The following is a 15,775-nucleotide window of genomic DNA, read 5'->3' as shown; positions in this document are numbered from 1 at the left end:
TTCCAAGTCCTTTGCTGTCTCTGACAGAATTACAATGTCATCGGCGAACCTCAAAGTTTTTACTTCTTCTCCATGAATTTTAATACCTACTCCGAATTTTTCTTTTGTTTCCTTTACTGCTTGCTCAATATACAGATTGAATAACATCGGGGAGAGGCTACGACCCTGTCTCACTCCTTTCCCAACCACTGCTTTCCTTTCATGCCCCTCGACTCTTATAACTGCCATCTGGTTTCTGTACAAATTGTAAATAGCCTTTCGCTCCCTGTATTTTACCCCTGCCACCTTTAGAATTTGAAAGAGAGTATTCCAGTTAACGTTGTCAAAAGCTTTCTCTAACTCTACAAATGCTAGAAACGTAGGTTTGCCTTTTCTTAATCTTTCTTCTAAGATAAGTCGTAAGGTTAGTATTGTCTCACGTGTTCCAACATTTCTACGGAATCCAAACTGATCTTCCCCGAGGTCCGCTTCTACCAGTTTTTCCATTCGTCTGTAAAGAATTCGCGTTAGTATTTTGCAGCTGTGACTTATTAAACTGATAGTTCGGTAATTTTCACATCTGTCAACACCTGCTTTCTTTGGGATTGGAATTATTATATTCTTCTTGAAGTCTGTGGGTATTTCGCCTGTCTCATACATCTTGCTCACCAGAGTTTTGTCATGACTGGCTCTCCCAAGGCCATCAGTAGTTCTAATGGAATGTTGTCTACTCCCGGGGCCTTGTTTCGACTCAGGTCTTTCAGTGCTCTGTCAAACTCTTCACGCAGTATCTTATCTCCCATTTCATCTTCATCTACATCCTCTTCCATTTCCATAATATTGTCTTCAAGTACATCGCCCTTGTATAAACCCTCTATATACTCCTTCCACCTTTCTGCCTTCCCTTCTTTGCTTAGAACTGGGTTGCCATCTGAGCTCTTGATATTCATACAAGTGGTTCTCTTCTCTCCAAAGGTCTCTTTAATTTTCCTGTAGGCAATATCTATCTTACCCCTAGTGAGACAAGCCTTTACATCCTTACATTTGTCCTCTAGCCATCCCTGCTTAGCCATTTTGCACTTCCTGTCGATCTCATTTTTGAGACGTTTGTATTCCTTTTTGCCTGCTTCATTTACTGCATTTTTATAGTTTCTCCTTTCATCAATTAAATTCAATATTTCTTCTGTTACCCAAGGATTTCTATTAGCCCTCGTCTTTTTACCTACTTGATCCTCTGCTACTTTATAAGAAAGCTGACAGAGAGACAAACAATTACTGTCCAATTTTCTTAGTGTCGTCTTCTTCCAAAAATTAGAGAAAATAATATATTCGAGAGTAGTCGCACACTTAAGTGGAAACAATACACTTAGCACATTACACTTTGAGTTCCAGAGAAGTTGCTGGACTGCGAATGCTATTTATACATTCACTCATCAAAGCCATGTCTCCCCAATATCCTCTCTTCCAGAAGTGCTAGTCTTGCAAGGTTCGCAGGAGAGCTTCTGTGAAGTTTGAAGGGTAGGAGACGAGGTACTGGCTGAAGTAAAGCTGTGAGATAGTGTCGTGAGTCGTCCTTGGATAGCTCAGTTGGTAGAGCACTTCCCCGCGAAAGCCAAAGGTCCCGAAGTCGAGTCTCAGTGCGGCACGAAGTTTTAATATGTACAATTTAAACGTGTTCTGTATATTCTTGGTTTGTAAATGTTGTGCCTGCCGGAGTGGCCGAGCGGTTCTAGGAGCTACAGTCTGGAACCGCGCGACCGCTACGGTCGCAGGTTCGAATCCTGCCTCGGGCATGGATGTGTGTGATGTCCTTAGGTTAGTTAGGTTTAAGTAGTTCTAAGTTCTAGCGGACTGATGACCTCAGAAGTTAAGTCCCATAGTGCTCAGAGCCATTTGAACCATTTGTAAATGTTGTGTACCAGTCACAACCACTCGCCTCGCGCTTCTCACGTCAGTTCCAGGCAGCTGCCTCCAAATGGCGCTCACAAACCCAAACCTTTTCCTGCTTCCACCCCGCTTTCATCAGCGTGTCGTACACGTCCACTGATAGTGCGGATAGCCGCCACAGAGCACTGTCAACCGTGGATTACACTGCTGCTGCCTCTACTGGTGAACATGGAAATTCTGCCGCCAAGATTCACAACACGAGGCGCTGCGGACACACTGACAGTTGCGAGCCAGCAGTTCGACTGTCCAGTTCAGTGCCTGCAGCCAGCTCAGTAGACCATTCAGAAGACTACCTTCAGACTCAGCAGTCGCTGTCTATGGAGTAATTGGATTATCAAGAGTGTGTGTAATCATTACCGTCAGTTGTAATAACAATTTCATAGGCTGCAAAGAAATAGCAAAGTTATTCAGACTGCTGTTACAAATACGTATAACCATCAGCTGCACAGGGGACTGACGGCAGTGAAAATTTGCGCCAGACCAGGACTCTAAATCGGATTTCCCAGTTATCGTGAGCAGTCGACTTACCACTAGGCTACCCGAGCATGACTCACCACAAGATTCAAACTTTCATATGTCGTTGTTCCTGCATCACAACCTGTGCTCGTACACACGTTATGTAAACCTCGTACAGGGCAGAACATTTTAATTGAAATTCGTTGACTGGTGTGGGCGAATAAATACAATGTACATTGCATCGCTCTTCTTGAACAACACAGGTACTGCAGCATCGTATTTAGTCTCCATTGTGTAAGGTGTGGGACATCAGACTGTACCAAAGTTAATTAAAACTCTCAAAATCCTCTTAATAGATGTTTTGGTTATTTCTTATTATGTTGTCACGTTTATGTTACAGTGCGAACCTGTCAACCGATTGTTCAGTTAGTAAGTGTGGACATCAGCCAGCTTTAAGTAACTGTAATAAGGAAATACTTTTCTGCCACTGTGGATTTTTGTGCTGAATTAATAGTAGCATTCAGTTACTTCATTCCTCTGTTCCCTTTTTTTTATTTTGTTCGCTGCGGAGCAACACTTCGTTTCCTCCTTATCCGACGCTATGTGTTCAATTATTTGAGTGTGATATCAATAATTTCTGCATAAGATAGCAATCGGTTTCATGTCTAAATTAGATAAGCTATTGGTTGCAAACTCTGCAGTTTCTCCGAAACTAGTAATCGGACTGTGAAGAGTGTAATGCCGTTGGATTTGTCTCTTTTGGAACTATGGTACAAGCAGCATACATTAACGTATTCCTATTTGAAAAAGCCAAGCTCTATAATTAACGTAGCTACGAAAAGAGACTGTACGTCACTTTGTCAGGAGTTTTTCATAATTCATTTGTGAAAAAACTATATCTTAAACAGTTCGATAAGTATTTGAGATGAAAATTTTATCTGAATCACCTTGTGTAGAAGGCTGTCAGAACAAGTCTGAAAAGTCTGTAAGGATGTTTCAGAATAGGTTGCGCTGAGAAGTAACTGTCAAGAAAGAAATTCGATTCAGTGCTCCGTTCTGAGCCAGAGATGGTGTCGCCAAACGTGTTCTCCGTTTGGTTTTCTAAAGCCGAACAGAAGAATGATACAAAAATTGATCGTGTCTTGGTGGTAAGGATAGAACCTGAGTACTCTAGTGCGTTACCATCTACGCTATGCGAGCAACTGACACTATCTGAAGATATGCGTGGGAGAACGGACTGACCCTTAAATGTAAAAAACTTGGAGATAAATGCTGCCATCTGTTGCTGGATATGGGAACTATCAAAATTGGTCTCACAACTCAATATCACTTAGTGCTGAGACCAATGTCAATTTTGATAGTTCTCGTACCCAGCAACAGATGGCAAAACTTATCTCTAATCTTTTACATTTAAGGATTATCCCGTTTCACCGTGCATGTTTTCAACTGTATCTGGTGGGCCGTTTGAATTTGAGTGTGCAACGGCCCGATCGGCTAACTTCAATCCTAATTAACTTTGAAATGGCGTAAGTATAAATTTTTTTTCTTAACAATTATTTCTCAGAAGAACCTATCCTGCAACACCCTTACAAGTCTTTCAGACTGTTTCTGACCACCCTGTATAAACTGGAAGGAAAACACAGGTACTGATCACTTCATTCTGTGAAAATTCCAAGAAGCGATGGAACAAGAAGAAAATGCGAATATGATCCCGTTGCAGTGGAGCAGTAAGAGCCCACATGGTTGATCAGCAGCTGTGGAGTTGGGTGGACATTTTCCAGCCACTGCAGCTACCGGAAGGTCGTCAGTTATTAACGCGGTGCGTGTTAACATGGCTGCCGCGTCCCCCCTTCGCGCCGGACACAATTTTTCTGGCAATTCCAGCGTAATGAATAGCGTATTTTGTAGCCCATTCTGCATGAAACAGTCGTGTGAAGCATAGCTGTTAATGTGGATACGAGCAGTAATATCAAATGGGGCGTGCACTGCGCGTCAAAAGCGTTTTTGATGAATTATCCAGGATAACTGCTGCTTCCTGTTAATAAGAGTGTGGAACTGTCGGCGAGGAGTTAAAAACGTAGATAAAACTCAGAGAGAGTCTAACAGCTGTGTAAAACTTACAAACAATTAGGTACGACCATTTAAAAACTGTATATTTTTCCTAAGGGTGCACAGACATCTGAAACAGAATCCCAATATTCTCAACCACAGCGAACTTGGGAAAGAAAGGAAGGTGTTAACAAAAGTGAAAATACTGAAATAGTTAGCACGCTTCTAAAAACGTTTGTAGACACTTTATGACTGTTTCAGTACTTTTTCAGTGTTCTACATTTACTATATTTTGTGATACAAGTTTGCGTCTCTACATCAGAAACGTGAACCACCACAGACCGTACCTCAATTCGTTCATTATAATTTTTACATATCGATTGAGGTACATAGCTTAATTATTAAAAACAGTGCTATCAGCCTACCTAAAAAGCCATTTATCCGCACAAAACATGAAGTTAAAATTTACTGTATGTTGATCCGTCCAGTTCGAACAGCTTCGCTTATAGAACACTGTCTTTCTAATACAAATTTGTGTACAGTGAGACATAGATCTTGTTCACGATTTTCAAGAACAGTCTGTGACCATTTAGAGGTCTATGTACTGTTGTTTGATTATCCACATCACTATAATCTTTTGTTTTAACATGTTATCCATTCCTTCCATTTCCACACCGTGCTAGTGCAAAAAATTACTCTCAACACTTCATTTATTTCGACGATCGAAGTTTATTTTCGAACGCGTCGTAAAATAAAAAGATGCTACTGTGTGCCCGTCCACTGTATTCCACGACAGATAGGACCAACCATGCCGAAAATTCTTATCATGTTTAGTATTCTCTTGTAACATGTTAGTCGACGAAGACTAATGATCCAGTTGCAACTGTTAACTTCATACAACTAAGGATATGTGTAAGCTAAAGATGCATATTGATTAAGTTTTGATTATTCGGCGTCCATCAGCCCAGACGAATGATTTATTTGGTTTCTCATCAACATTTATGGACAGTACCTTTCTTCTATTTTGTGAAAACAGCAAAAGTGTAATTGTACCGTTGTGGATGGAACTTTCAACGGTCACATATTAATAATTATAAATGACACTATATCAGCAGAAGGATACTACACACTTTTCTCCGTTCAGGCATAGTGAGGAATGGAAGGTTTAGAATATACGAAAGGTTGCTACGGGCTTTCTAATGTAAAATTAGAATATAACAACTATTGCCATCGAGGTAGTCCGAAGTGATTAATACCGCTAAAGTGTTCTTGGTCACATCCCCAACAAAACGCGATAAATATTTCGAGATTATGATAAGTTTATCTGACTTCAAGACTGAAAATCCACTAACTGATACAGAAGCTGAGTACTCAGAAAACATAGTCAGATGTTAATGTAACTTCGTACGTGGGTATGCACGAGGCTTGTTCCGAAAGTAGCCACAGTGAAAATCAAAAGCGTTTTATTTGCAATAGTTAGCCACACCTTCCAGCAACTTCTCTACATAGTCATAGCGTCGTGCCAATTTTCCAATACCCTCGTTATAGAAGGCTGTCGCCTGCACTTTTCACCGATTCTCTACGGTTATCTGCAGTTCGTTGTCTGTGCCAAAACATTGACTTCATAGCCAATGTTTCATGTCAGCAGAGACGAAAATCAGAGGGAGCAAAGTCCGGGCTGTATGGAGGGCGATCAAATACTTCCCATCGAATACGCTGCAGTGGGGTCCTCATTGCCCCTGCAGAGTGTGGCCTAGAATTGTCATGAAGAAGCAAATACATGACAGTTATGTTGTGTGGGCTGTATCAAAAATCTCTCAAGGGCATTCATACTTGGCGGGAGACACTGTCTTCTAGGCATCTTTACGTGCTCACTGCGCGCTCAGAACTGAAAAGACAGGTGCGACGCGATCAACAGCCGTACTAGAGACACTGACCAACACACCTATGGAAAGCTTTATCGGATTTTCACTGGTTTCCATTTCGCGACCGATCGGACCTTACTTTCGGAATACGCCTCGTAGATAATTACAGTATGGAATTCTATGTGTTAAATTGAGCTACCAGAATGCTTTAATGTAGTTCATTAAACCAGTGAAAAAGCAGTCTAGATTTCGATAGTTATTTTATCAGACAGCACCATCAGCTGAAGTTGAAGATGCGGTTTAACAGTCAGTTGATTTCAACCGCTGAAACTGCAGTTTCAGCTGATGGTGCTGTCTGAATATGGCCTAAGGCTAGGCCGAAACCAGTCGGTTTAAAAAAATAACCATCGCGATTTAGACTGTTTTTTCACTGACTTTATATACCTTTTAAGATCACTGTTTCCCAAAAATGTTACCAAAAATTTTGAATGCTGTTAATGTTTAATGTTGCTACCAAGCCTGGTAGGGTATATAACAGGCGTCAATAGCGTCAGATGTTGAGTGATCACTGTGAAAGGCATGGAGAAATCGCGTATTCGCGTGAATCATGGTTACCAGCAACTATCTAGTTTTCAAGTGGCCTTCGTTGTAGGGCTCGATTTTGCTGTCTGGTCGGATCGAGCAATATCCAGATTTATGGGGCAGTGGGATGTGACAGCAGCCCTACGTTGAACTGCATGCGAAAGTAAGGGCAGACATAGCTATCGACGAGTTTCCGGTCGACGACATCTGATCACCACAGGACGCGGTTGCCGTACTGAGCACCAAACACATCGTAATACCTTCACATCTGCATTCGTCATCGGGGAACCAGTAATGGGCTAACTGCAACATTTTGTGTCATCCCACGCCATTGGTTGGGAATTAGCGTCCCATGTGCAGGCTGCCGTAAACACTGCAACACACGCGGGGAGTGTTGCCTTGATAGGCAAGCGTGGACTGCTAATAAGTGGCCTCGCGTTTACGTTCAGCGATCGATCGCGCTTCTGCTCTGCCCAGGATGACCATCGTCGGCGAGAGTGGCGGCGACATGAGGGAGGTCCCATCCCACCAGTGATGTGGAGAGACAAACCGGTGCTATTGCTGGGACCATAATGTGGGGAGCCATCGGGTGTGGCTTCAGATGAAGGCTAGTGGTGATTGCAGGAATTCTCACAACACAACCATAACGTGACGGACATCCTACGACCACATGTGGCACCTCTTATTCGAAAATCCCGTGGTGTCATTTTTGAAGAAGAAAAATGTCCATCCACGCGTGGAACGTGTCTCTATGAACTGTCTGAGTGATGTTGACTTACACCCGTGGCCAGCACGATCCCCAGACGCGTCCCGGTAGAACATATGTAGGACCAACTCGGAAGTCAACTTCGACCCAGTGCCAGCATGTAAGGGTCTGTTACATCTGTGTGCCAGCTTGCGTGAGGCCAGGAAAAGACAGCTTTATGACACCCTTCCAAATCGCATAGAGTATGCATCCAAGCCAGAGGGAGATACTGATAAGTGGGCTCCAGTGCAAGATAGTTTGTAAATATGACTCGATTTTGTAATCACTCAAATAACGCCATATACTCTCCCAACCGCTGGAGTCTCATTTCGTTTCCTCTATCCTTTTGAATGATTCACTTTGTTTTGCTGTGTAAATACCTGCAGCCTGTGCGAAGCATGAATGTATGAGTTTCCTGTTGTATGTACCTTCAAGTGAAGCACAGGAATAAGAGAAAGTCAGAGCTTAATGTTTCGGCAGCTTTGTGATCACTACAAACAGAAAAAATTCAGAACTGAGAAAACATGCAATGGTACTCGGCCGTGGGCTTATTGAAGTATCCATCCGCGTATTATCCTGAACTGGTTGGTGGAACCACGACAAACATTTCTATTTACGGTAGAGTGGGGATTTCAACGTCAATTTTCACAAATAATGAAGATTACAGTGTTTTTCAGCCTACAGCACTGTTACGCGTCAACATATATTATCAGGAACATACTGTTTTGACACATATCATAATAGTAATAACAATAAGTAGTGAAAATAAGAACAACACAGACAAGCTTTGCTGCGCTCATCACCTGCACTAATCGGTCTGCACGTTACTCGCACCATTAAAAGAGCACGCTGGTCGGTTCGAGCACTGTATAAGTTGTAGAACTGGTCTCATTCAGTCATATGAGCTTCCACCGCAAACGTAAGTCATTGCAGTGAAGTGGCCAGTCTACTGTATGGGACCGAGCGAGGTGGCGCAGTGGTTATCACACTGAACTCGTATTCGGGCGGACAACGGTCCAAATCCCTGTCCGGTCATCCAGATTTAAGTTTTCGTAATTTACGTAAACCGCTCCAGGCAAATGTTGGAATGGTTCCTTAGAAAATGCAGCACCGATTTCCTTCGCCTACACTTCCATAGTCCGCGCCTGTGCTCCAATGGCCTCGTTGTCGACACGCGATAAACACTAATAGTTCTTCCTTTTGTTACATGGAATCAGTGCACTGAGATGAGTCGGCATAGAGACGTAACAGAATGGCAGAAAAGAGATATCGTATTTGCACTTTCCCACGACCACATCGTGAGTGAATCTACCCGATTAGTTGGTGTATAAATTTTTACTGTAAAAAGTGTATGCAAGAAATAGTGAGTACCACTAGAAGCCGTGTACCATGGTGTAAGAACAGTTTTCGTAAAAATATCATAAGCGACAGGGACTGGAGAGCAGTGTCACGCTTTATTAATGACATCTGATTTCAAAGCGGTCAGGAATTACTGCTGTCAGTGAATGTAAGTCCATCTCCACCTATTACCGAGCAAATACTCCGAAGACACCTCCAATAGGCCATTGTCACAGACCCACAAGAAGCTACACTTCTGCAGTGGTCAACAACTCAGAAATCGGACTGTTACTGACTGAAAGCTTATAGTGCCGACCGATGAGTTGTGAGTTTTTCTTCTTTGCCAAATGATATAAGATGTCGACTGCACCGATGGTCCAGAGAGACATTTAACCCTCAGCGTGTGCTATATGTAGTTCAGGCCAGAGGTGGTTGTGTCATATCTTGGGGTGTTTGTTGTCATGTAGCTTCCTCATTCAGGTTACCATCAACATGAACCAGAGGTTTTATCTCAACGTTCTCGGTTCCCAGGCGTTACACTTTCGTCTATATATCTATATATTCATGGCGAGTAAGCTGTGGACCCTCTGTTTCCTAAGATTGCATCAGCTGTGTTCACAGGGCTGCATGCAAACGATCCTGGCTTGAGAAACCATTAGGTACCCTTTTGCACCTCGACTGGCCCCAGTAAATCAACCGGTCTTAATCCCATAGAAAATGACTGGAACTATTTGGAACAGCATACGAAATGTAGAAGTGTACACCGCCGTAGTTTGGCAGCTCTGCGGGATCTAATCATCAATGAGCGACTCTATCTCGATAGTTGTAGAGTTTCTTCTCACCGACTTGACGGCATTATCAAAACCCTTTTACATGGTATTAGCGTGTGTCTCCAGGGGTGACTAATGATTTGTCCGGTTTGCTTATGTATGAAAATGGCCTTGCGGCAGTGATAACAGCGTTTCCATCGGATCGGTGCAATTAAGTGCTGTGGGGCTAGGCTAGCACTTGGATGCGTGATCTTTCGGCTCTGCCGAGCGCTGTTGGTAATACGGGTGAACTCAGCCCTTGTGAGGCCAATTGAGGAGCTCCTTCATCGAGAAAGAGCTGCTCCGTTCACAAAAGCTGACAACGGCTGGGAGAGCGGAGTCCTGCCACATACCGATCCACATCCGCGTCAAGTGACGCCTTTCGGCAAAGGATGATACAGTGGTCGGTTGGGACCGATGGGCCTTCGGAGGCCTGTTCGGACAGAATTTAGTTTAGAGTGCTTACGTACAGATGATGATGATAATTTCGTGTGGCTCAATGGCTGGTTTCAAGTCTTTCAATTGGACACCACTTCAGCGACTTACGTGTCGCTAATCTAACACAACAACCCAACTGAGGAAAGGCGGACCACAGTTGAAGGTGGAAAGCCAACTCGTATCTTTCCTGGCGACTCCACACGTCTAGAATAAAAGCAGTCTGAAAATTTCCATGCCCCGACAGGTAATCGTTCACCACCATCTCCCGGTTGCCACGCTTGTGCCTTATCACTAGACCCAGGACCGGACTACGTGCACTTCAGTGGTGCTACCAGCAGCGCTACACTATCGATGATTGATTTATGTATAGATGAATCATCAACTTTCAGTCGGTACTGGAAACACACTTATTTTTCATCAACCATCCGAACTTTACTACAAACATGTTATTTAAAAGAAACAGGCAATTCGTGTTTATTGCCTTTAATTGTGCAATTGTAGTGAATGCAGTTATTTATTGTAAGAATAATTTCCATCATTTAGGAATTTGTCACACGACGCTTCTTGGTACCATGAAGGCATGGGTACCTGTTCAACGAGACCAAGACAGGTGGAGTTGCTTTTCCCACTTTCCCCAGAAGAAAAAATGGCTCTGAGCACTATGGGACTTAACATCTGTGGTCATCAGTCCCCTAGAACTTTGAACTACTTAAACCTAACTAACCTAAGGACAACACACACATCCATGCCCGCGGCAGGATTCGAACCTGCGACCGTAACAGTCGCGCGGCTCCGGACTGAGCGCCTAGAACCGCTAGACCACCGCGGCCGGCTTCCCCAGAAGAGAGTGAGCGGTGTGTGTATGGGTCACAGATCACAGTGACAACTTTCGGAAATATTCTGGTGGTCTGTGTTTCGTTGGTGTCTCGCAAATATATATGCCATTAGGACAACATGCGATATTCTGTGACGAGGCACTTACATAGGTTGCTATGTGTAATGTCAGATATTCGGGGAGGGAGAGGTAGTCTTGCCTTTTCCCAGCAGCCGAACAGGGAGACAACGACTTTTTAAAGCAGGTAGACTCAAGACGACAGCAGGCAGCGGCCCAATTCGAAATGGCTATTTTCTTGGTAGTAAATGGCTATCTCAGTTAGAACAAGGTTGGTATTTAACGTGCCGCCGATGATGAGATAACTAGAGACGGAGCACAACCTCAGACTGGGAAAGGCTGGCGAAGGAAAGAGGCCGTGCTCTTTCGAAAGAACCATTCCGGGTTTTGCGTTAATGGTTTAAGGGAAAGATCAGAAAATCTAACTTTGTCTTTCTCCCCAATGCAAGTCCAGTTCCTTACATCTGCGCCATGTCGCTCGATGATAGAGCAAGTGATAGAATGATTGCCTATCTTGCAGCGCAGGGAGACTTTTGACAGAATGATAGAAATTAGTTTTGAAGGTGTTCAGCTTCAGATTAGATAGACAAATTTTAACAAAGAGTATCAGACTATGTGAACAGATGTCGATATCTCTGCATTAGGTTTGACTAAGTAGTAGTACAAAGAGCGAGGCGTGTGTTGTTGCTAATCACAGAATCAGCTCTTGCGACCCATAAGTAAAATACGAACTCGGAGTGAGTGGTACGTTGGGTAACACAGTGGACTCACTCTCCTTATAAGTGGAGTTGAAACTGTCATCTGAGAGTCCAAATTTGGGTTTTCCATGCTTACCCTAAATCGATCAATTCGAATATATACCGGGATGCGACCGATTTTCTTTCGTATCCGTGCTTGCGGTCTGCCTTTGCTAACCTCATTATCAACGGAATGTTTGCCGGGCGTCCTGGTCTACTAGTTAATGGCACGCCTGCAAATCAAGAGGAAGCAAGATGGAATCCCCGTCAGACTACGGAATTTTCAGCCTGTCTCTGGTCTAACCTTAACCTTGCAACGAGACGAGGGCTCGCGGGAAATGACACGTGGTTCCGTTTCCACGTTAAACTGTAGGTCCCTTTCCCCGTTTGGGTAATTGAGGTAGTTTAAGGACCAACAAGTCTCCGAAGACGTCTAAATGAAACACTTGTACGAAGGAAAGTTAAACGGCAATTTGCCTTCCTTCGACAGCGAAAGGATCGATAGAGTCACCTTTGACAAAGGATACGGAAACTACTTAAGGCTTATAATTAATTAAACTAATGGTGTTCTGAGTGTTGCAGAGCGGGCTGTATACATCGTAGGACGCTGAAACGTCATACGTATGTTCGTTCAAAATGGTTCAAATGGCTCTGAGCACTATGGGACTTAACATCTATGGTCATCAGTCCCCTAGAACTTAGAACTACTTAAACCTAACTAACCTAAGGACATCACACAACACCCAGCCATCACGAGGCAGAGAAAATCCCTGACCCCGCCGGGAATCGAACCCGGGAACCCGGGCGTAGGAAGCGAGAACGCTACCGCACGACCACGAGATGCGGGCTCGTATGTTCGTTAATCGGTACGCTGGCTGAAGAAAAAAAATAATTGCAGCTTCTATCAAACATGGCGCTGCAACCAGTGAAAATGTAAAATGTTTCCTTTCTGACGTCAGTGTGCTGTTTCTCGCTTGTCTATGCGTGTTGATTTTTTTTTTTTTTTTTTTTTTTTTTGAGGTGACGGTTAGTGTAAAGTGTTAGGAAGGTCGTAGTTTTCCGTACGGAAAGAAATAGTTATACAGAAGAAAGATCGTGCAATGCTGGTGAACTAGTTTTATCACAACGATAGTAGCGCTTCGATGCGGGATATCGCCGTCAGAAGCATGCCCCGTGTCAATAAATGGGCTAAAGAATATGAGCAGGAAATTTGAAGAAACAGGTGCAATATGTGGTGCAGCAGGGAAATGAAGGAGGCCCGTTCCCATGACAGTTGTTGATGAAGTTGCTCTGGCTGCATGCCACAAATTCTGCAGCCAGTGCTCGAGCTGCGTCACGGCAATTGTCTCTCCACTGGTCAACAGTTTAAAAGATTCAGAAGATTCAGTATGTGCACAAGCTGAAGCCCAAGGATAGACTACAACGCCGTGAGTTTGCCCTTTGTTTTCCGGAACGCATGAAAAGATATGGCTTGTGGTCGAAGTACATTTTAATCTACCCGGTGCCAAAATCACACAGAACTTTCACATATAGTGCCCTACACCGCCACCTGTTGTGCAGAAACATTCCCTGCCGGCCGTTGTGGCCGAGTTGTTCTAGGCGCTTCAAAAATTGTTCAAATGGCTCTGAGCACTATGGGACTCAACTTCTGAGGTCATTAGTCCCCTAGAACTTAGAACTAGTTAAACCTAACTAACCCAAGGACATCACACACATCCATGCCCGAGGCAGGATTCGAACCTAGACCGTAGCGGTCTCGCGGTTCCAGACTGCAGCGCCTAGAACCGCACGGCTTCTTCGGCCGGCTAGGCGCTTCAGTCTGGAACCGCACGACTGCTACGGTCGCAGGTTCGAATCCTGTGATGTCCTTAGGTAAGATAAGTTTAAGTAGTTCTAAGTTCTAGGGGACTGATGACCTCAGATGCTAAGTCTCATAGTGCTCAAAGCCATTTGAACCATTTGAAACATTCACTGCACTCAGCTTATGTGATTGTGTAGTTTGATTTTACACGCTCCGTTATTCTCGGTCCATTTCTCTTCGATGAGATGACATTTGTTAGCTGTATAGTAACAGCTGCGCGTTACAAGGACCTCATTGTGCAACAAGTGATTCCAGCTTTGCAAGAAAGCAACTGTGTCCACAGCACTGTTTTCATGCCAGATTTCCTTCGATAAACCATTGATAACGTCCGCATCACCTCTAAGAAATTTCAAGATGTGTGGCCTTCCATATCCCTCGACGTAAATCCATGCGCCTTCCGGTTGCTCGGACATCAGAAAGATCTTACCTATCAGGGACATATCCGGACGCTTGCTAACTTGAAGAATAGCATACGACTAGACATCGCTCTGATTATACCGGATACGCGGCCAGCAACTGTTGACTACGTGGTGTTACAGACGCAGCATGTTGCTGAGTTGGGAGATCATATGGAACATACGTTGTAACTTGTGACCATGTCCTAATAAATGTGCTAGAGCCTCCTGTGTTCGATCGTTCCTCCCCTTTTCCTGCACCCACTCCACATTCTGACAGTTTACAGCGCCGTATTTTCGCCTGATGGCAGAAAATCGGTGTTATTTTCACCATACTCCTTAGCGCACTGTTTACTGAGCATACCTACGATATTGCAGCGTCCTGAGATGTGTACACCGCCAGTTTAGTTCTAATCACACGGTAGATGAATGTAGTTTCACCTTCGAACGTTATGGCTCCATCCTACTCTTTTACCGATTACCTTGTTATCTGGAGGCAAGGTTCTTTACCTCCCACTTCCAGAGGCTTTATTCGGGTGCTAGCGAACGAATAGTTGTCCTCTGCAACTAGCTTACTTCCACATGGCGAGTCAGTGAAACCATGTAAGGTTCGTGTGGATGACCATTTCCAACAAGTGCGCTGTAACCAATACTAGACACTGTACTGTATGACAGCTGGGATTATTATTGTTAAATTCCAAAACAAAATAGCAGCTCGCTACGGAGACGGTGGTTATGCGGTGAGCGGGCGCTTGCAACTGGTCGCCTGCTGCTTCCTGCGGCTCCGTCGACGACTCGGCCCAGAGCCGACGTGCCTCCGCATGAGTAGGAGGAGGAGGATGGGGGGGGGGGAGGAGAGGGGGTGGAGGCGGCTCACACAAAGACGCCGTCCCGCCGATCAATACGACGCCGGCCGCCTGCCGCCTGCCGAACTCGAAGAAGTGACGGCGACCGCCCGCGTCCACAGCAGACACACGCGAGCCCGTGTCGTGCGCTGGAGGCGCGCGGCCACGGGGGGGGGGGGGGGGGGGGGGGGGGGGAGGCCGCGGCTACTGGCCGCCAGGCAGCGCACCGCGTAGGGGGCGTCACTCACTGGCCGGGCTGTACTCCAAACTGCAGCCGGCTGTCGGACGTTACATTACCGCTACTTTAAGGACTTGTCATAACTACACACAGTGAAATTTGTACCCATACTCAGATCCGTGAAATTTGCGCCCAGTTTTCACATAAACTACCGAGTAGTTGTAATTCAAGTGTAGCAACTCACGGAGATCCACTGTAGGCTGTAATTATCGTATGGCACCGAAACTTGGTAGATATGCTAACGTGTTAATAGGGAACCAATCTACGCTGTAAAAATACTTCCAGTTTTGACCACAAGGTGCAAATCCGACTGTGATCAAAGAAATTTGCGCCCATACTGGGCATATTTTCTACAGAGGAAAGCTTGTGTTTTTCTCACTGGGTATGTGAACTCCCAGCATGGTCATAGGCTCCTGTCTGAGGCCAGAAAGCAGTGAGTGTATCACAGTAGAAGAGAACAGACTCCCCAGGGCGATGGGCAGTTTTTGCAGAAGCGGAGCTGTTAACACACATTGTGCTTTCATGAGCAAAGCCTACGTCTGTCCTCATTGCTAGTGGAGGAAAACGAACACTTAAATCTTTTTATCTGATTTCTCTTA

The sequence above is a fragment of the Schistocerca piceifrons genome, chromosome 2 (genome assembly GCF_021461385.2).
Source record: "Schistocerca piceifrons isolate TAMUIC-IGC-003096 chromosome 2, iqSchPice1.1, whole genome shotgun sequence".
Classification (NCBI taxonomy): Eukaryota; Metazoa; Arthropoda; class Insecta; order Orthoptera; family Acrididae; genus Schistocerca; species Schistocerca piceifrons.
The sequence above is the reverse complement of the archived record's forward strand: the minus strand, read 5'-3'. Positions refer to the sequence as shown.